Source organism: Pipra filicauda, unplaced genomic scaffold, assembly GCF_003945595.2.
Source record: "Pipra filicauda isolate LSUMZ 115617 unplaced genomic scaffold, ASM394559v2 scaffold10_size6260569_pilon, whole genome shotgun sequence".
Taxonomy (NCBI): domain Eukaryota; kingdom Metazoa; phylum Chordata; class Aves; order Passeriformes; family Pipridae; genus Pipra; species Pipra filicauda.
This window is the reverse complement of record NW_024103541.1, coordinates 2,146,959-2,162,611: the sequence shown is the minus strand read 5'-3', so window position 1 is coordinate 2,162,611 and position 15,653 is coordinate 2,146,959. Positions and strand designations below refer to the sequence as shown.

General features: G+C 44.1%; 1 protein-coding gene across 4 annotated transcripts in view; it reads left to right on the top strand.

Moving 5' to 3' along the window:
- The first annotated feature begins 363 nt into the window (after nt 1-363).
- Nucleotides 364-15,653, top strand: part of SEMA5B (semaphorin 5B) — a 270,787-nt gene continuing 255,497 nt past the window's right edge. For 2 of the 4 annotated variants that reach the window (XM_027725635.2, XM_039381829.1), the window contains exon 1: nt 364-1,277. The gene's annotated coding sequence lies outside the window, so the exon portion shown is untranslated. The remainder of the gene's footprint in view (nt 1,278-15,653) is intronic. The other 2 variants (XM_039381823.1, XM_039381820.1) reach the window with 2 other exon arrangements.

Here is a 15,653-nt window from a genome sequence, read left to right as displayed (position 1 = left end):
CGGGGACAGCGCGGCACATCAGCCACCAGCAAAAACACGTTTGATGCAGCCCCCCCGGCCTCGCCGCGATCCCCGCCGGCAGCCCCCGGCAGCGGCGGGGCCGCGGAGGGGCGGCGCTGCTTCTCCCGAGCGCTCCGCGCCGCGTACGCGGGCTTTCCGCCGCTATCTGCGCTTCGGCGTGAAAAAACCTCCGCTTCCCTGCGCGGGTTCATCTCGACCCCATTCGCCCCCGGCGAGCAAGGGGACATCGCGACCAAGGGAGACGCGGCCAAGTGAGACGCGGCCACAGCCCCGGGCCCGGGTGAGGGGCGCAGTCACGAGCAGGGACCGCGCTCCGCTCCGGGCTCGTTGCAAACCCCGGCTGGGCGGCGTGTCCGAGCACGGCAGTCCGGAGCTCGGGAGCCCAGAGCCCGGCCGGAGTGTCCGCTGCGCCACTCCGAGCCCCAGCGCGGCGTCTTCCCTGCGCCCCACTCCCATCCCAACCACAGCCACAGCAACGCAGCCGGCCCTGCCCCTTCCAGCAGGGAGGGAAGAGGCTGGATTTAAACACAAACATCGCTCTGCCGCTGGTTCTTATTCTCGCTCTCGGCTAGCGCCTCTCCTCCATCCTCAGCCCTCCCTACGCCGGCGGCACTTGAACCTGCCCGCCTGAAAAGTGCGCCATCCCCCATCCTCGACCTCCTCGCCTCCGGGCCAGCCCCGCCGCCCCCTCTCCGCAGGGGTCAGACGGCGGAGCCACCGTGCTGCCGAGACCCCCCGCCGGCACTGGGAGGCCGGCTGCGAGCAGCGGGGAGGGCGGCGAGGGCGATTCGCCTGCTAAGAAATGCCCTGCTGAACTTTGAATATATTAGTTGACATCAGTGCGAGTTGGGGCTGCCAGCCCCTAGCTCCCTCCTCCTTCCCTACCTCCTCCTCCTCCGCCTCCTCCTCCTCCTCCCCTCGGTCTCCGATGGAAAGAGTTGAAGCCGTGCTGATAGGAGCCGCCTGGAAGAGACAGCGGAGCGCCCGGGAGGACTTCGGTCCCAACTCCGGCCGCGCCGCTGGGACGCTGCCCGCCGCCGCTCGCATGGCCCGGGGCGGCACTCCCTGAGCGCCGGGCTGGGGAGAGCCGCCGCTCCGCTCCCCTGCTCGCCCCGAGCCGAGCCCAGCCGCGCCGAGCCGAGCCGAGCCCAGCCCTGCTGAGCCGAGCCCAGCCGCCCCGCGGCTGTCCCCGCTGCTGCGGCAGCCGGAGCGCGATGTGCCGGTGAGCCCCGCACCGGGAGCCCCGCGACCACCCCGTAAGCGCAGCCGGCGGGCCGGGGGGCGGGCGGCGGGCCGGGCCGGGGAGCGCGCAAACTTCCCAACTTGGCGGGGTCGGGGCGACCGGGCGGCGCTGGGAAGGGGATCCGGGGAGGTGGGAACCCCCGGGCTGCTGCGCGTCTCCGCCGCCCCCGGCGCAGCGCCCGGTGATGGGGGGCCGGGGGCTGTGTTTGTGCCCGGCGCTCGGTGCGCTGTCTCCTTGCCCGCTGCGGGCTGAGGAGGCAAGGGGGCTTCTTCTTTTTCTTTGGTCGCTGTGTTCGCAGTCCGGCAGCGCTGGAGAGCACGCTTGCTCGGAGGTGGCAGTGGAGGTGTTTGTTTTTTTTTTTTCCTCTTTCTCTCTCCGCCACCTCCCCAGCTCTTTCTAAACCCGCTGATGGGGGCTGTGGCGAGAGCGAAGGGGTGCAGTGGTGGGAAACCGGGTAGCCTAGACGGAGGGATATCAATGATTATTTTTTTTTCACATGGTAATTTGTCTTTGTGGTTGGGGTGGCCCATTAAATTTCAGCTCACGTCCTGATGGAGATCAAAAGCGAAGGGGAGAGGGAGAGGGAAGCGGAGAGCCTTGTGCGGCTCCTTAGCTCTGTGCATTGTTAGAAACTTATGGGGAGTGTGTGTGGGGGTAGGATTTCCAGAAACAACCTTTGTCGATCCAGCTCCAACACCCACACCAGAAGTTGGAGACCTGTATTTTCCAGCACTACCATCTGCTCCCCCGTGCTGCCCAGGAGCACGCTTACTGTTACGCCTCAGAGGAAACAAACAAAAGGTGTGCTTGCCAAGTCGTTCCTGAACCTGTCTGTTCATGGGCTTTTAGGTGAAGTGTAAGTATAGAGGAGTATCTCTGTCCTAAACCTTCACTGTCCTCTGTTGGCTCAGTTTAGACTCTTAGATAATTTCCTGTCCTTAAAAAAGGTCTTCAAACATTGTAGATGCCAGGTCCTGTTTTGGGGTTTTCCCTCATTTATTTATTTATTTTTGGTGGGGTTTTACATTTGGGTTTTTTTCCCCTTGAACTATTTATGTATGGATATATCGGCTTGAGATCATAGTAAAGTTTTATTTTTTGTTGTGCAAATGTTCCCTCTCATTACAGAAAATACTTCTTTTCCTAAATTATAGTCTGAGCTGAAAGAGGTTAGCTCTCTTTGCCTCTGGGTGGGTTCAGTGGTAGGCTGAGACCCTAAGCCGACTGCACTGTGCACAAAATAGAAACCAGCTAAGCTAAAAGTTATAATGGGCTTTGATTCTTTCTGCTTGTTGAGATCAGTAGAGATCCTGGGTGAGTGAAGGCAAGGAGGGAGGAGTGAGAGTAGCTGGAACAAGCTACTCATACAGAAAAGTGCTCTCTTTATTATGTGTGTGGTTTGTAAGCACCCAAGGGAGAAAACTGATCATAACTGCAGAGAAGGTGGCAATGGAAAAGAAAAATCCTAATGATATTTAACCAGATTTTTAACAGAGATTTCATTTTTAAACAGCTACTTGAATAATCCATATCTTTAATTTCCTTCTGAACTAAAACTTTTCTGCTCAGACTGGATTGGATGATAAGTAAGAGGATCTCTGCATTTTATGTTATGCCTCTTGCATTTTCAGTGAAGTGAAGACAGGTTCTCCTGTTTTTCTATCTTGCTTTCTTTCCTCAGAGAGGCTAAGTTTTTGTCCTCGCCTGCCAGGGACATGTTAATCCAGAAGTCTTGGGGAGAGAGAGGTTCCGCCATTCAGAATAGAGATATTTGCTTTGTCCATCCCCCTAGCCTGTTAGGCTGATGGAATTGGCAGTGGTTGCCCTCGGTGACCTCCCTCCCTTCCTGCAAAGAGCTGGGGCAACCAGGGAGAAGAAAATGTGCAAACTCCAGCGAGTGAAAAAGCACAACCCCAGAGGACAAAAGGCTTGAACAGAGAGATGTAGGGGATGAGGGTGTGTGTAGAAAATGACTTTTCACAAGGTGGCCTCAACCAGGTCACATCAACTGGAAAAGATGGCATGGGTTCAGTAGGAATGTGTGTAGCCCAACAGAAACTTGATACAAGTGGTGCCATGGGATTTTAGGTGCTTTGCAGTAAAATGAAATAAGTGTTCAGAAAAAATGACTTTGGTCATCCAGTGTGCTTGCCCTTTATTCTCCAAGCAGACAGCTGACCTGGGGGAACGTCCACCCCGACTATTAACTCTTTGCTTTTTACCTTACAGTCAGTTGTTAAAGTCCCGCTTGACTTGGGCTGAGACATGATAGACGTTCCCTCCCAATTAGAGAGAATGTTCCTGGAGACGTGTCTTGACCAATAGATTTCTATTTTAGTCAGGATGAATAATCATGTGAGCAGACATACTAGGGTTAAATAAGCCCATCTGCATCAATGTATCTTCCTGAAAACGAATAGATGCCAGGCAAAGTTTCAGTGTGCAGCCGGGGCTGTTGCCTCGCTGTTCGGCAAAAGGGGGCAGCATCAAACAGTGCCACGGAGCGATCCGCCGCTGCTGCCTCCCTGCCTCGAGCGCTGGTGTGTGCTCTGCCGACTGGGATCTGGGAATTTAGAGTGTTATCCGGTAGCCCTTATTCAGGTGGTTCCTTGTAAAGACATCAGAGAGGTTAGTTGACTGTCTAAAAGATGCAGGATCAAAGCTGTAATTGTTTTGCTTTGTGGTTGCATCTCTTCCATATGCTGGTGAACACTTGGAAATTAAGGACAATGCAGTATGATTGCAAAACCACTTTTGTTCACATTTAGAAGGCTGACAGCAGTAACCTTACCCTGTTCTTACTGTACTGATTTTAGGGAGACCATGATGAAGCCCTAGCTTTGGATTGCTGTTGGTATAAATGTCTTCCAAGGAATTGTCATCACTGTTTTTCCACAGTAGGAAAACAAAACATTTTCTTCTCCAAATTTAACTTTCTTTGAGAACTCTTTCGTTTCCAGCCTAGAGAAATATATTGATCCATCTTACAAAAAAATGGGTTTAGAATGCATTTAAAAGCCTTTTCACCTTTCATTTATCTATATGCCTGGAATTATTAGATTAGCATTTCTTAGTTCATTTTTTACTGAGCAACATAGATAATTTTACCAAGGGTCTGTCATCGGAAAGCCAGGCACTGGACTCCAGCTTTGTCAGGTCTCCAAAGTGTTGCTCACTGCCTTCATGGCAAGAGCTGCAGCAGTAAGTGCAGACTGGCCACAAGAGAGAGGGGAATAAGGAGTAGTGAGGAATAAGGAGTCAGTCATCACAATGTGATGTTCCACTGCTGGGGTAGTGGTGAGATCCAGAGTTTAGGTGCAGTCCCATGTGAAGTCTGCAAGTGAATTTGCCTTGCTGCAGATCATATTCACCAGATCATTTCTGGTGTAAAACTGGAAAAGGGAAATTTAATTATCTGCAGGTCGTGGTGGAGGCAACTCAGAATGGAGTGAAACACATCAGTGTTCGTGGTGCAGCAGGTGTGTAAGTACCAAGTCACGCTAAGATTGCAAAGTCAGTCTTAAGTGATGGACTTACCTTTTTATAGACTGAAGACTGTGAAGGTGAACTGCTACTGTTTTGGTTTGGATTCTTGTGATTTAGTCCAGGAGACAGAATGTAGAGTATGGCACTATCCCTGCTGTGCCTTGAAATGAGCAGTGTCCAAGTATGTGTGTTGTTGATTCTGAGGTTCTTTGTTATTATTCTGTTACCTTTTTTCTTTTTAAGGAGACAAAAATCGACTCATCCAAAGCAATATGTCGGATAGTGTTATTGTAGAGATTGTTTCTCTGTTTTTTTACACCGTGGGCTGCTGACTTGTCCAGTGTGTCTGATGCCAGGATTCATCCCATCTCTGTCCATGGTGGCAATTTTCATCAGTGGGAGCTGAGTATGAGACACAAGACTTGAACAGCTGTTTGAGTCTGCAGCTTGTGTGGACAGTGCCTTGTTTACTGGAGATTATTCTTCAAGCACAGTTAACCTCAGTATTTATTTCACTCCTGTTCTCATTGTTGTCCAAAAAAAAAAAATACTGCATAACAGCAGTTATTCCTTACCCCAGGCTCAAACCATGTGAGCAAAGTGCAGCAGAACTCCAACAGCACAACGGTGACTTTCAGCACTCAGGGTCTCCTTGACTACAGCGCCGCGAGTCCCAAAGTTGCCTCTGGTTCAGCATTTATATCAAGCACAAACTTTTAAGGTCCACAAAAAATCACTCAAAGTGATTTTCTAAAGATGAGTGTATCAATAGCAGCACTCCAGAAGTATTAATGTTATCAAATATGCATCTACAAACCAAGCGGGTTTGTTTTGTTTCAGAATGTACTGAGTCTGGGAGGTAATTTGCATGTGAAGGATGTTACCAAGTTACAAAGTATGACTCTGAATTGGTGACAGGGCTATTCATGTGTTTATAATTAAACATATACCAAAGCACTGTCCTGGTTAAGAACTGGTATGGGTTTATTTACTTTTTAGTAAGCTTTAAATGAGACCATAAGTAAACATGCTGATTACTAGTTTTAATCCCGAAATCAATTGTGAACACCTTGGGAGTTTATAAATTGCATGTGTAATTTCACTGGTTTTCAGTAAGGGGTCATTTGTGGAGAGAGCACAGAATATTTTCTTCCCAGGAGCTGCCGTGAAGGAGCTTGATCTTACAAGGTGCTGCGTGTTCTTCATTCTTGTTAATGTGTCTCTGGGAAACAGAACCCTGCATGACCAGACCCTGATAAACACCAACTGTAGCAGCGTCTGACCTCTGTGGTCACCAGCTTTGTTGAGCAGGTGAAATGCTTATGGGCTTGTTAGTATATATAACATGCTCCCTATCAGGCTGTTGCTGGAAGCCAAATAAATTGCAGAGTGCCAGTTCCAAAGGTTTGACTTTATCTATGGTGCAGCAACACGTGACCAGCCGGGACGTAGCAACCGGCAGAGAAGAACCATAGTCATCAATTTTATGTCTGCCAAATATTGTGCTGCACTCAAAAGCTTCATCGTGACTTCAAACCCATGAGGCAAACCTATTCTGCAATTGGGAATATCCCGTGAGGATCTGGTGATGCCAAATGGATCCTCCAGTAGCCTTGAACCGTCTGGGCTATGGAGGACGTACCCTGATGCTGGATGTGCTCAGATATTAAGCAGAGATGCCTTCTGCAGTCCTGCAGAACAGCCCAGCTAAGCCCTATGTAGATGATCTATAAACCATTTGCAGTTTAAGGGTTTGTGGCTTCTGAAGTTTGTATATTTTGCAGATTGCTTGTGCCATAGTCTTCAAAAACTGTTAGCTTTTAAGACAAGCAGATGGCTTTAAGAAAATATATTTCCTGGCACCTGGAACAGGTGGATCTGGAATCAATTTATGCAGAGTAATTTTTTCCACACCCCTTTTGGAATAATTTTATACCCTGGAGCCACCTAAGGTGCTTATTATGTAGCCAATAGGGAACAGCTTCTGTCTGACTACATAAGATTTTACACATCTTTTATAGCTAATGCCTACATTGAAATGCAAAATGTAGTGCTGGGAGTGCATGTGAATTTGTGAAACTCCCTGGAGAAAATGTGGGTGCGTGTATCAGTGAATGAATTATGCTTCTCCATAGACAGAGAGAGCTTTTTTTAGTGGTAACAAATGTCCTGTGTTCAGTGTTTGTCATTTTAAAAGCAGTATTTTTCATTTCAAGTGCAAACCTTGTGCAAACCTTGAGCAGGTTACTGATGTAGAGTGAAAATGAAAAAATAGCTTCAACTTTATTTGAAAGGATAACAGAATGAAAATTTCTTATGTGGTATGGAAGTGTCCTGAGTCAGTGATCAAACTGGTAGTTCCAAAATATGGCTGTGACAGTTACGACTAGTTCCGAGGGAAAGGAGCAGAGCCTGCCTGTCTTCTTGAGGGAAAGGAAACAAACTTCAAGACCTTGGCCACATCCTCATTCTTGCAGCAGAATCAGGGCCAACAAGCTTACCCAGCTGTGTGGATTCATAGCAACTTCAAAGAGGTTTTGAGTGGGTGCTGTGGAACCATCTGCACAACTCAGAGGGAGGATTAGGAACTAAATCTGGGAACACTTTGGGGCCAGCCTCTTAAGTGAAGAGAAGGCTGGCTGTGAATGGTCTGTTGGGCAGGTTTAATTGCTTTGCTGTGTTGCTTGGCCACGTGGAAGTTGTTTAGCTTGCTGTTTCAGCAAAAGGTTGCTTATTTATCTCCTATGATGCTGATTTCCAACACATCAAAGATTAGGGAGAAAAATAAGGCAAGAAAGGGAAGGGTAGGAACTTCCCTCTGGATAACTCAGACTGACAGGATAATATAGTAAATTCAAGAACTAGAAAGAAATGCTTTTTGGAGTCTGTATATATAACACATGGAAGGAAAAATTGGCCACGTCTCAAAAGTTTGTTAGAGTGATTACAGAACCCCCTGCCCTGCCTCACGTTACTTTCTCTGCTCTCCCTTTCTGATTGAAGATGATTGTTTGCCAGAAAGAGATTTTCAAACACATGCTTTGGACAGGGCAATCAGTCTATATTTATAAAGCACTTAATAATTCACTTTCTGACCTTTTTGGGGTCCGCTCCACATATGAAGGGCATTTTCATTAGAAACACAAAGCTGAGACTCAGTGGCTCCCTGTGTCCAGTGTGCTCCTCCAGTCTAAGAGAGCTTAGTTGTTAGTTGTAATTGCAGCTTGTAAACACCTACTTAAAAGAAAACAGGGGGACAAATATCATTAGTGGCTTCTGGTAGGATAAAGATACATACTTACTCAGCATGAGCAAAATAGGACTATGCACTGTAACTATGCGGTGTTCCAATACTGATGAAGGATGAATAATACAAATTACGAAAGATTCCACAGTTCCTGCTTTGTGAGGATGATCAAGTGATATAGTAGTACAGCTTACCCTTATTTCTATTTTAACATCCATGCTCAGCAGTCAGAGCTCTCAGGGAGAGAAACTGAGGCATAAAAGGACTATGGCCTGGAGAATTTTGTGCTTGTCTGTTAAAGATATCATAAAACATAATGATGCAGAGGGTGCTGAGTAAGGTTTCCAGTGACTGAAATCAGTACAAATTAAACTTTGAGGTCTATGAAAAGTCTGGTCTTACGTGACTTGCTCGAGGTCGTAGAGTACCTTAGTGGCAGAGGAAAGGTTACAACCCCTAGAAACACTTACTCGCATACTTAATTCTATATGTGTAGTTAAATCCTCTGAATGAAATGTTTCATCTCATTGCTTTCCTGCATCAGAGCCCTACACTTGTGCCTTACAAGGCTATGCATTTATCTCCATACTAGACATTGCCAGTAGGTGCAATGATCGTGCAAATCCTTTACTCATCTGAGCAGTTCAGTCCAAGTTAGTGTGACTACAGTTTGAGGAAAAAAGTACCCTGATTGCATGTGTATTCAATTGTTCCCAACATTTTTAAGATGAACTAGGCATCATTCCTGTATTTTGTTTTTTTTATATGCACACCAGACATGCATCTATATAGATTGAAATAAAACAAAAGTAAGTTATTAACATCTTTAAAATTTAACATTTCCCCCCCTTAACCAACAGAAATTGTTCCCTAGACAGTAATTTACTTGATACTTTCTGTATTTGTCTAGGACTGTAGGTCAGGAATACAAAACATGATTTTGCTAATGCTATGTGTTCCCTCTAATGAGTCTTTGAAATATTAAACCAACTTATATTTGGAATGAGCTTTGCACACCTCCTTGTCTGTGGTTGCTTTGCAAATCCAGGCTTCACTGTTTTGCCTCAGAGAATTATGAGTTTATTATACTTCTGGAATGCTAATAGCACTTTGTTTTTCCCCTAAATTTCTTCTTCATATTTATTTATCGATTCTTCATTTGAGCACAGTTTTGCAGATAATGATGTTACTACTGAGAATAGCTGGTGTGAGTTAATTTTAAGAAGTCTGAAGTTACAATGCCATCCTTTTTTGCCAAGAATTTCTCTGCAAAGTTCATAAGCTAAGACATCCAAAATGCTAAATTAGTTAAGACAACTGGATAAGAATACTCCCAGTGCTATATTTCATTCCTGGTTTCATAAAGACAAAGTGCATCAAGGCTGACAAACTTAAATTTAATTTTTCATTGAAAACTCATTGGCAGATTTGTGGATGAGGTACTTTGGGGAAGAAGCCTTTTTTCTTGTCAGTTGGTCTTTACTCAAATGAAGATCATTGACTTGTAAGAGAGCACATGTGAACCGGATTTATTAGCATTTTATCCCTTAGTTTACATTTTACTTTTGATTCCTGGGATTTTTCCCCATCTGGTCCCTCTTCCCACAGTGATGGAAAGTAACTCCAGAAAGATGCTTCCAGTAATTTTGTCTGCCTTACCCAAAGGCACAGAGCTTCCCTGAGCTGATTCATGTTCAAGCTGGTCAGCTATTCTAAACAAACATACAATTTTCATATAAATATTTATGAACAAAGAGAACATCCTACAATTCTTGGCAAAGTGTTTAAAATTCAGCAGCCTTTGCAGTGATGTTGCCTCTTAGTTGCTTGGTTGCAAGGTTCTTGGTCCTGTTATGTTCTTAATCCGGAGAGGAGAGCATCATATTTTCTTGCAGTGGAAGGTACTTGTGGATTACAATCAAGTCATCTCTTAATTTCTCTATGATATTTCAGTATGATACTGGATTTTTCATTGTTTTTTCAATCCTTTTTGCCTGATGGCTCTTCTCTGAACGCTGTCTAAGGATGCTACTGGCCAAAGAAGACAGTAGTAACTAACAGCTGCAAAGGTTTGGGAGAATGGAACAGCAGAGACTGCAGAGCACAACTGAGCAGATAGACAGCAGGAGATAAGGACTATGAAGTTGGAAGGCAGAAAATAGGGGTAGTGGTTTGAAGCTTTTGGCATGAGGAGCCTAGTGTGTTACATTCCTGGTGAAGAATTGGAGTAGCTGTAGTGGTAAAAGGCAACAGCAGGTTTTTACTGGCAGAGGATGATGGCTGGGAACTGGGTAGGGACTGCAGCAGCAGCACTGCTTGTAAATCAGAGCAGTGTTGTATCAGGGGAGCTCTCTGCAGGGAGATGTCAGAACATCTGTCTGCACTTTGCATGGGCATAACCAGACTCTGTCTTTCACTCAGGAGCACTGTGATGCAGGCAGAGAGAAAAGTGACACTTTAAACTAACTGAGGGCAGAGTTCGGGTAGAATTTCTAGTGAGGAAGACACTAGTGCAAGATCTGAGTGTGCAGAATCAAACTCACTTTTGTAATCTGTACAAGTCCGTGAAGGTGTTGCTAATTTCAGTGAAACAACCTGTGGATAAGATTTTACCGGCCTGAGTTCTTGATTGCTAACACAAGGCAAACATGCTTAAACTGTTTCCAAAAGTTATACTAGTGTATGGTTGAGCTGCACTAACCTTAACTGTGATACTCATGGTTTGAGAGGACAAGAATCTTCCTATAAGTAGTGCAATTTCTGTTTTTAGTTTGGAAAGATGTTATCATTTAATGAAAACTCTTTGTTTTCTGGCAGTCTACTCTGCTATCCATTTACAAAGCTCTCAAAGGGCGTGGATGTCCGTGAAAAGTTCAAGAGCCCATTTCTACTCACAGATCAACTAGTGCAACCTCAGTGAAGAGCTGTGGTTGTGCTTGACTCAGGATTAGTAATATGAGCCCAAAAAATCAAAGACAAGTTTGTACCTATGGAACCGGATTACATGGAGATAATATTGGTCTAGAGACACTCTCCAAAATTAGGTCAGCAAGATTATGCTGCTGCAAAACCCAGCACCAAGAGAAGCATTTCCAGTTTTAATTAAAACAAAACCTAAAACAACAAGATCTCTATTTTTTGCTGAATGTTAAGCTTCCCACATGTTTGAGCATGAGATGCAGAAGTAATTGATTAGAAACAGAAGTAAAATAATGAGGCTTGCTTTTTTTTCCTTTCCCAACCTGATTCAACTGAGGAAGGGGAAAAAAACCTTTGAAGATTTTACTTGGGTTGAGTAAGACTTTTCTCTACAAATAGACCAAATGAACTGCTGAAGTTCTTCAGTGAAATTATCACAATGGCCTGAGCAGTGGGATTGTTTACATGGCAGACATTTACCTGATAGAATAAGGGGCTTAAATTAATAGTATAAAGAATTAGAAATAATCTGATGTCTGTAGTTCTAATGATCGAAGATATTTGTAGAAGAGACAAGGGCCTAATCCTGCACCAAGGGACATCGGTAGGAAAAGTTTAATTTATGTAAGTTAAAATTGGATTTTTCATTTTAAAAAACCTGAAAATTTCAGATCTTGCAGTTCTTATCCAGGGAGTATTTGCTTTTTAAATTGGTGTAATACCTGAGCTGGATGCAGGACTTGGCCCCAGGTTTTCAACCTGACAGTACCTTGTTAAAATGCAGCACTATAATTTAGGCATCTCTTATTTGTTTTGAATAGCAGAGCTAACGTGTCTGTCAGGTACAATGACTTGATAGACATGATTAGAAGGCAAGAGATCAGGAAAAATGCGTGCTTATCACAGCCAACTCTCCCCGATGGAAAAGTAAGTGAGTCGGTGGCATATTTGCAATTGAGGTGTAACTGAAAGGTTTTTTAGAAATGTCCTTTGTAGACTGCTTTGAAATGGTGTTTTCTATTATGACCAGTTTCTGGAACAGATTATCATGATTGTAGGAAGCACTTCAAAGCAGATCGATGTAGGAAGATCTTTCACCGAAAACTTTGGCTTCTCTGTAAGACAGAAAGCTACAAATGTGTCTGCAATCTGTGTTGTTTCAGCTGCAACAGCATTTATTTGATAAAAATGGGCTGCTCTTAATTTGCAAAATGCTGGCCCCTCTGTGAAACAGAGGGGTTCAAAGGTTGTGTTTCCTTTGTCCTATATCCTTCTGTATTTCCGGTTGGTATTTTTTAAAGGCTGAGATTTAAAGATTATAATGAAATATTGAGCTACATCTGATAAACAGTCAGACACTAATTTAATATATTAGTGCCCAGACTTTCATAGAACAGACCTTAACGCATCATCTAGTCCATTCCCCTGGCTCAAACTGCATCAAGCAGACCTCCACCAGTCAAACACAGGCTCAGCTGAACTCAGCAGCTGCTAAACCTTGGTAGGAACTGGAAACGCCCTTGGAATATATTCATGTTTGAATTTTCACCCACAAGGCTAGTGATATTTCATTTCAGCAAGGCTCCTAAAAACTTTACTTGTAGGCTAAAGTCTTTATCTTTGAGAAGTGAAGTCTTCTACTCACTAGCAAACACAGGAGCAAATAGGAAAAGCCATCTTCCTGGTTGGGATAAAAGCGGGCGGTAACAGCACAGGGAGCTTGTAAATTCTTCTTGTTTTCCGAAGATGTTGAAAAGGGAGGAAGCTTGTGTGGAAAATGAAAGGCAGCAGTAAGAAGAAAGACAAAAATCAGCTAGAACTGTCTTGCACTTCTATATTTTGTAGCACATGAAGAGGACAGGAAGAAGACTTTACAAAAACAGTTGTGTTATTTTGTGCCTTATCCAGCTGTAATATAACAGACCCATTGCATTGTCCTTCACGGTTCTTAAATGAACAAGTTTCTTTTTTACTAGGAAAGAAGCTGAGGCAAAGAGAAGTGGAGTCACTTGTCTAAGCTCATAGAGGGAGGCAGTGAATGACAGTCCTGCGGCCACAGTCACTTTCGCTTGTTTGACAGCAGAAATAATGATGGATTCTTTATGTTAAAGCAGAAGGGCCTTGAAATAGTCCCTGCCCACTCTGGGAAATTATTTTTTCCTATATAAAGCAAGGGCAAGTGCTCTTGAAGGATACCTTCTTAATACTTATGGTAACTGTTAAAAAAAACATTTTCGTTATCCACAGTGCCTTAAATAACAATTCTGACAAATATTGTGTTGCTTTTGTCTATCAGTTCTTACAACAGCTAAAGTAATACAGTCTGCTCTAATCCATGGATTGCCATCTTGCTGTTTAAAGCTCCTCCAGGACCACATCTTTACTCTTCTGCTCAAATATTCATTACCTTTTGGAGGCTGGGAGCCTGTCTTGTTTATAAAGAAAATAGCTGTTGTCAGAGACTGTTCCACACAACTCATACTGTAGGTTGCCTGTTCTTTCCTATAGCCACAGCATGTCTCATGTTCACTACAGAACGAGGAAATGGAGGGGCCAAATACACTGCAAGTTCCTGTATTATCAAACGCTCTTCAGCACTGGGCTGCTCTGCTTTGACCCTTGTAGGGACTCTTTTTGTAACTATGCTATGTGGCTCTTCTTTAACCTGTTCATTCTCACTCATGCACCATGTCATCACTTAAAAACCTGCTTTATTTCTTGCTCAAGGTTCTTCACTTTTTCCTTGCTCTGTTACTTAATTCCATAGAGTTTTTTCTTTTAGTCCAGAATACAGTTTATTTACAAAATGTGGCAAGTAACTGAAATTATCTTATGCTGAAGAATTATTCTGGTTCTTTCCAAAAAAGCTCAGATGACACTTCTAATAAGCTTCTGAAGCAGACAACTCTGTGAACACTTTCTTTACCCTTTCTTTTCTCCAACATAGAAAATTAATAGCCGAGCACCAATTTTGTCTGTATTTTTAGTGAGCATAAATTAATCTACTTAATATGTAGTATGCTTCTTGCACTTACACATAATTAAATCATATTTGTTCTTAGAAACTATTCATCTAGTGTAAACCTGCTTCCTTAGTAAATATTGCTTTAATTACTAGAACAAATAGATTGTGGGATTTGGAGTCGATTATCACAGCATTTCTTTCCCTGATGTCTGCTTCAGATCTACACAGCAGAGAGGTTTTGCTAAATACAGGCAGGAAACACAGCAACAAGCTTTTTTACAGTTTGAAAATAAATACATCTTAGGAATACTTCACACCTACGGAACCCTTCATTTGGGGATTACAAAGTGCTTTGCCATGCTGTGTGGGTATTATTTATTTCCATTTTAGGGAAGGATGAAGTGAAACAGAGAGAGACATTAGGGCCTATACACAACACCCCCATGTTGTATTAATAGACGTAGCTGTACTAAAATATATATGGTTGTACACTACTTGTGTAGAACAGCAGAGGATTTTCATGCAGGCTAATGAGGTTCAGCCTCCACTTTTGAATGTCTGGTGGTGCATTGCTGGTCTCAGGGACCTTGAAAGCTCAAAGCGGATGGAAGTCAGAGAGAGTTAGTGACACCAGGGATCTCAGAGCCAAGAGATCTCTCTCTTGCCTCTCCAGCAAGGCACCTCATTTTCAGATTTGGCCGCTGGTGTTCAGTGGCTTTTGACTGTGGTGTGCAGTCAGTGGCAGAGCTGAGAGAAGTGCGGGTGTCCAGCTTCCTGGTTTTGCTGTGCCAGAAGAGAACAATTTAGTTCCAAATGCATATCTTTGTCTTCATTGCACAACTCACCCAGGAGTTTGGAAGCTCTTTGTGAATAGTACAACAGCAAAGCCATGTGCCCGTCCTCAGTGTTTCTGTACTTGTCTCTGGAAAGGTGTGTGTGTATGTGGGTGTAACTGTTTCCCGAGATTTTTTATGTTGAGACTGTATAGGAGTAACTCCCCAGAAGTTATGGGAGAAATATATTTCCTGTGGGAGGAGTGTTTAGGAGTTGTCAGCAGCTTCATGTTTCTTAAGTGCAGGGTAAGAAGTTTCTGATAGGCGAGGGTAGATTTTGAGCTCTGACTTTCTCCTGCTGAGTTAATTAACCAGAGTTTAAAGCACTTCCTCTCTTGAGCTTGAATTTCTTATGTGGAAAAGAGAGGTAAAAGGCCATATCCAAATGAGAGCCCCAATTAAGGACACAGGTGAACAAGGCTTGTAAATGACTGTCTTGAATCTGAGCAGAAGACCGTGTCTGCCAGTGAAATACTGTTTGAATATATCCTTAATGAAAAGAAAGGCTTTACTGTGGAGTCAGCAGCCAAAACATCCTTTCTGCTGTTCGAGTGCAGTATGCCACATGGGCTGTGCTTCCTCCTGGGTCTTCTTCAGGATTGCAGGCAATGAAGTAGGCATTTGGAGGAGAGTTGGGAATATCAGAGCTGAGAGGGGCAACTGGGTGCTGCGTGATACCACTTTAGTGAGAACAGCTCTTTGTACCTACTTGTCTTTGGATGAGTTAAATTCATAAAACCATCCCCATTCACACATACTTATTTACAAAGGTCCTCTCTTTTGACTGTTGCTGGGTTTTTTTCCCTCACTGGAGCTTTTAGATGTAGCTGAATCTGATCAGATAATGGATTGTGAAGGAACAAATATGTCGCTTAAACAAAAATCTTTAGCAGCTAATAGGTTTAGAGTTTTATTTCTCTATGCACTGTACCTCTGAAA